Raw genomic sequence first — 6,531 nt, 5'->3', positions numbered from 1 at the left:
TATATATATATATATATATATCGTTAGAAAGGTATCGACGGTGCGGTCGTTATAAAACTAGTGTTGAGTACTTTCGACATTATTTTAATATATATATATCATTAAATCTATTTAAAATAGTATTATAAAGGGTATTTAGTTGTTTATATAACTATAAGGTCATTAAGTAAATAGGAAAAATCAGTCGAATCGTCCGTAAATCGTAAAAATAAATGCGCCAAAACATATATATATATATATATATATATATATATATATATATATATATATATATATATATATATATATATATATATATATATATATATATATATATAGAAAGTACGTGTATCCCGATCTCAAAAATATAAACTTCGTCAAAATCCGAATCTGTATGAATTAGATATGATTTTTATAAGATATAAAAGTTAGTTGCGCACAAGGAATGTGTGACGTAAAAAACTACGAAGAGAATAGTTGACTTTTAGCTAATTTCACCAAAACAAAAATCGTAGTACTCCTTAAAATAAGAATTTTGAGAAAAAGAATGCCAAAAACGGAGTCCGTATGAGAGAGTTATGATTTTAGCTAAAACATTTAATTTTATAAAATTATGGACGAAAAATAAAGTTAAAATTAGCCAACGGAGTCTAAACGAAAGTTTTAGATCTCGTCGATAGCTACGCGTATATATAAAGAATGTCAAAAAGGAGTTCGTATGAATTAGTCATAAATTATAATAGCATATTTACGTATCAAAATAAAGTATAAATCATATATATATATATATATATATATATATATATATATATATATATATATATATATATATATATATATATATATATATCGTTAGAAAGGTATCGACGGTGCGGTCGTCATAAAACTAGTGTTGAGTACTTTCGACATTATTTTACTATAAATATCATTAAATCTAATTAAAATAATATTATAAAAGGTGTCTAGTCGTTTATATAATTAGAAGGTCATTAAGTAACTATAGATGGTAGTTTTTGAAAATTCAATTATAATAAATAAGAGCCTCTAGGCTTTCATATTTCTTGCACCATTCTCTTGATTCAAGAGTCTTTCTCTTCTTATCCCCTAAGCATTTCGTTCCCTCATGATTCGACTTCTCTTTCTGTAGTTTTAGTATAGTAAGGTGAGCGTTGAAGCGCTGTAAGAATCTTTCATAGAAAGATTTAGTGACGAAGTTCTACCCGTGCAGAGCTTGACTCCTAGCTAAAACCCCCTTGTAAGTAAGTTATGCTTACCCTACTTCAAGTATAGCTTATGTTTAAACTTAGTATCATTATTATGAACTTATAATAAATATATGGGCTGGTATTATGATTTATATAAGTGTCTTTATAATGTCTTTTTAATTACTCGCGGTACGGGAAATCCGGTTTGAATGGCCGCCTGGGTTGTTGGATTTCAGAAGTGCTTTAATGCCAAAATGGTCTTGCCCTCCGGTGTTTCATGTATGGCCCCTGTCTGTACATAGTGGTTGAAAAGTATTGTATAACGCTTATATAAGTAATAATAGTAAGACTAATAGTTATTTACAAGAAACATTAGACTAAAATCTAGTGGTAGTAATACTAGGTTTCGTCGAAGGAAATTATATTGTTAAGAAGCGGAGCGTTTTCCGAGTTTGGAGTCATCACTTTAACAAGTGAATGCATAGTTACTTTCATCTTACACATAGATATGAAGTACTTAATATAAATTACGTGCTATGTGTGCATATTATCTGTGTACTTAATATTTATGCTGGATGAACAAAAATATACATGTTTTAATTGTTTGAAAATGTATATGTATTTTATACCTATACTTATGATGGGTAAAAGATGGGTAGATTAAAGATGGGATGAATGATGAGCGATGAAAAATGAGATGAATGATGAGAGATGATATATGAGTGGTAAAAGATAATAAGAAGCGATGACCAAAGTAACCTGTCATCTAGCAGAGTATAGATGACAACCACATAGTATTCTAGACAGTCCAGTGGAACACTAGCAAACTCGCAACCTGTAGGTGTTGTGAACGATGTGTTCACCTGGTGTACTTTAAAAACCCATTGACATGTATTACGGGTGAACTCCCTAAAATAATACAGTCAATAAATGAGTTAAAACCTGACAGCCATGGACTTAGCACTTGTTAGATGATCCCTGGCAACTATGGACTTAGTGTCTTTTATATAAACCCTGACAACGATGGACTTCGTGCCTATTCCTTAGGACAATCCTTAGGAATAAATAATGAGGAATAGATGATTCTTAGGGAAGATACTTAAGAATAAAGAAGATAATGGGGATGGGTAATTGGGTTTATTGTTTGATGATTAAACATAATAAATTTATTATTGTGGGTTGAAAACCCTATGTACTCACCAGGTTTCTCAACCTGGCCCACTCAGTTTATTTGTATCACATGCGTCGATACGGGGCTACATTACACTAAGAGATTAAATGAGATTTAAGTCACTAGTGTAAAAGAATGTAAGGTCTGTTTATGCTTATGTTTCTGTATTGACGATGACATCCCAATGTTTTAATATAAGCAATACATTTCTTCATAAATGCTTTAATAAAACCTTTATCATGTTTTTTGGGAACAAAATTCCACAACATTGTTCTTTAAAAATGATACTCTGATTTTAAAATAAGCATAAATACAAATTTTAAAATGATTGTGAATTTGGGGATGTCACAGATTGCATTGGGTTTGTTGGCTTGCAGCATAGAGCAGCAAAGCATCAACCCAACCACACTACGTCGACATATGCAATAGTTAAACATATAACCAGCAACCACAGGTAATAATATAGATCTACCAATCTAACATATCACTAAATCATAATAACATCATATATACCAAGACACATAACACAACCTAGTGGGTCGACATTGGTGCCTTCGATACACGAGTATAGTGAGGAAGACTCACCTCAAAGTCAATAAGAAAGCTGAAGTGCTCACTTCTCCAAATATCGGCTCTATAGGTTACCTAAACATCAACAATTCCCAAGCCTTAATCTACTACTCAAATTACCCCATTTAACCTAAAGTAAAACTTGGTCAAAGTCAACCGTCAATGGTCAAAAATCAAAGGTCAAAATTAGCCAAGTTACGCTATGCGTAACAGCTCCATGACCTGTGTAGGGCATCAACTGGCTTTTACGGGACAACACAAGGCTTCGCGATGCGTAGCCATAATTACGCCATGCGTATTACGCAGATAAGCACTTTCCTCATTAAGTGCTTAATACAGAAAGACACCATGTCCAACTCTTAGATCTGGTTTAAATAAATGTCCTAAGCCATAAAGTTCCAAACTTTATGCATTTGCATGGCTTACCAAGGCTCAAGAACAAACCCTAATCTCATGAAAACTTCTAAAGACAAAAACACATGCATGAATGGTTGGAAATGCCCAAGATCCTATTTTATGACCTAAGAATCTTACATTCATCTAGAAATGATGCCTAAATGGACAAGAGTAGCTTATACTCATAATAACCAAGTTATGGGGATAAAACATGGGAATTCTTAAGCATAAACTAGAGCTATAAAAAAAACTCATAAAGGTGGAGAGTTTATACCTTCTGGAGGTGTATGAGGGAAAAGAACTTCTAGATCCAAGGCTGATTCAAGCTTCCAAACAACTCCACCACCTTCTTCTTTCTTAAAAAGCACCCAAAACACTCCTTAAGCTTACAATGCACCAAAATGGAATTAGGGTTTCAAGGGAGACGTTTGGAGGAATGGAGGTTGAGAATGGAAGGGCTTCATTGAAAGGTCACACCTTATGATTCGATGAGTCAAACACATAACATGCTGATTCATCCACGTCAGCATCTACGAGTCGACAGCACCAACACCAACTTAACAAGTTCAACAGTGTCAACTTATAGTTGTTCAATTGTAATCTTTTGTATACGAGGTAGTTATTAAAGATAAATATAAAATAGATTAGATCCCATATCTTAATGATAAGATCAGATCTTAGTATAGATTACATACAAACCTGTTAATCAAGGGATATACATGTATAGATTAGTATATATACTACATTATGGCTAACCCTAATGTAGAGCTAGAGTTTGTGGCTTTGTGTCAATTGTCTTTGTGGCAAACCTCGTTTTCTTAGTGAAGACAAAACCTCTTTTCTTGGTGAAAGGAACGTTTAGAGAACTTCTATGATATTTATTTTCTGTTGATTATTTCGTTCAGATTAGTTTTACCTTTCTTGTTCATACTTGAAGTATATGTGATCATAATTCAAACCTTCAATTGGTATCAAAGCAGGTTTGTGAGACACTCAAGTAATTATGTCGTCTTACTTAGTTTCTAAGTCATCTGTTCGTAACGAAATCCCTCCATTTGATCAATACAACTTCTCTAACTGGAAATCAAAGGCCATGAATGTTCTAGATTTCATGGATTTTGATATGCTCGACGTAGTCAACAAATGTCATATAGTTGCTTTAAATCTATCATCAAACAATGGTGCACTTGGAAGTAAGCTTAAAGGGAAGCATGTTTCATGTTACAACAAGGAAGAGAAAAAGATGCTAATCCTTGATGTAAAAGATAGAATTGCTATTGGAAACTCTCTTCCTTTTTCTATTTATCGTTTGGTCCAAAACCGCTCAACCGCTCTAGAGATGATGATCACTCTATCACTTGCTTTTGAAAAGGAAATCTCTTCATACGATGAAGTTAAGTGTATGATGGGTCAGACTGTTGAATCTCATGTTGACGCTTCACATGATAGCATTGGGACTCTTAAGGCTGATTCTTCTACCAGTGATAATCTCAAGACAAAAAGAGATGATGCATCAGCGTATTAGGTAAAAGATCATGTTAATTATTCTTCTATTCATAATATCGAAAAAGATTACATGAACAATCTATTACATTTTGATTTATTGATCTCAAATAAAGAAAAATATTCTCTTAGTCTTGAGCTAAAGACTTTCAAAGAAAAACTTTTCTCTCTAGAAAAATCTCTTTCTACTTTAAAAAAGGAAAACACTTGTATATCGTTTACCAATAATTTTCTTCACAGTGAAAAAGAAAAGGTTGTTGATCATGCTAATCACATTTAACTTATTTTGAATTTCTAGGCATCCATTCACTTTAATGTCATAAAAATCATTAATGCTTAGATTCCAAATCAGTGTAAGAAAATCCTTGCAGGTGATATAGAAGGCGTTGTATCTTTTAACAAAGTCGAAACTAAAGAAACCTTTTATAAAGCTGTTAGTTTAAAAGAAGACTTTAAAAGTAGATTTGTAAGATCTCACTTTATAAATCAAAGCCTAATCGATACTCATTGCTCTACTAATTCTAATGGCATTACTAAGTGTGTTACAAAACTGTCTTCTCTTGATCCTTCTCTACAACCTTCACATCGTGAGTATGTTCTTCCCTCCATTAAGACTTTGCTAAAATTTCATATATGTAATGGTGAAGTTCATTCTATAAACATAATTCTTAGCATGTTTCCTCAGTGCTCAGTTAGTAGTTCTGAACCTGAATATCAGTTAAATCCTTCTACTTCTCACAATTCTTCAAAGGATTATAAGTCTCATGAAAAATAGTATATAGGCATACCATTGATAACACTCATTATTACAAAGCTAAATTAGGAACTCTTAAATAATATGATCAAAATTCTTCAGAATCAACAATTGAAAAGAAATCAAAATCTAATGTTAAAGGAAAAAAATCTTGGAATTAAATTTTATTATAGATGTGGTGATACATTTCACAAAGCTAGCAAGTGCTCTTTTGAAAGGAACACTACTTGCACTGATAATATCTTGACTTGAAATGACAAGTGGATGAAAAAGGGAAACTCGTTGAACTATCTCCCTTATGATTGTTATAGCATGTTTTGTTAGTGATCCTTAGTAAATGGATCAGTGTATATTTTTTTGGACTTATTGTACATCTTAGTTTCACGGTAAGGAGTATATCTAGTATTTAGACAGCGGCTTCTTAGGATATATAATAGGATTCAAATCTCTCCTAGAAAATTTTATAAAGAAGGATGGTCCGACAAGTACATATGACAATAATGGCAAAGGAACTACAAAGGTTTTTGGAACCATCAAGTGAAATTATGTTACTTTCAAGAATATCTCTTATCTAAAATGTTGGATTAGTGTCTAAGTCCATAACTATTTTGATATGTACTTGACCCGATGGTGCATGGTCCTTTTGGGTTGCCTTCACCAAAGCAACTTGATAGGATGAATTATGGAGAGAAATGATTAAATATGATTTATTAATATATTATGAGAATAATATATTAAAGAAGAAATCATATTGTACGTTTAATTAATATTAGTCAATAATTAATTGCTAATTAGTTTTGTGACTAAAAGAGATTAATTAAACTTAAAGGACTGGAATTGTAATTATAAGATAATTGTAATTTGGGCCATGGATTGCCTTATATTAAGGAGTGGACGAATTCTATGGGAAACCCATAAGAAATCGTCCAATGCCTTAAGGAAAGGGATCCATG

The sequence above is a fragment of the Lactuca sativa genome, chromosome 9, assembly GCF_002870075.4.
Source record: "Lactuca sativa cultivar Salinas chromosome 9, Lsat_Salinas_v11, whole genome shotgun sequence".
In the NCBI taxonomy this organism is placed as follows: Eukaryota; Viridiplantae; Streptophyta; class Magnoliopsida; order Asterales; family Asteraceae; genus Lactuca; species Lactuca sativa.
Note: the sequence above shows the minus strand (reverse complement) of the source record.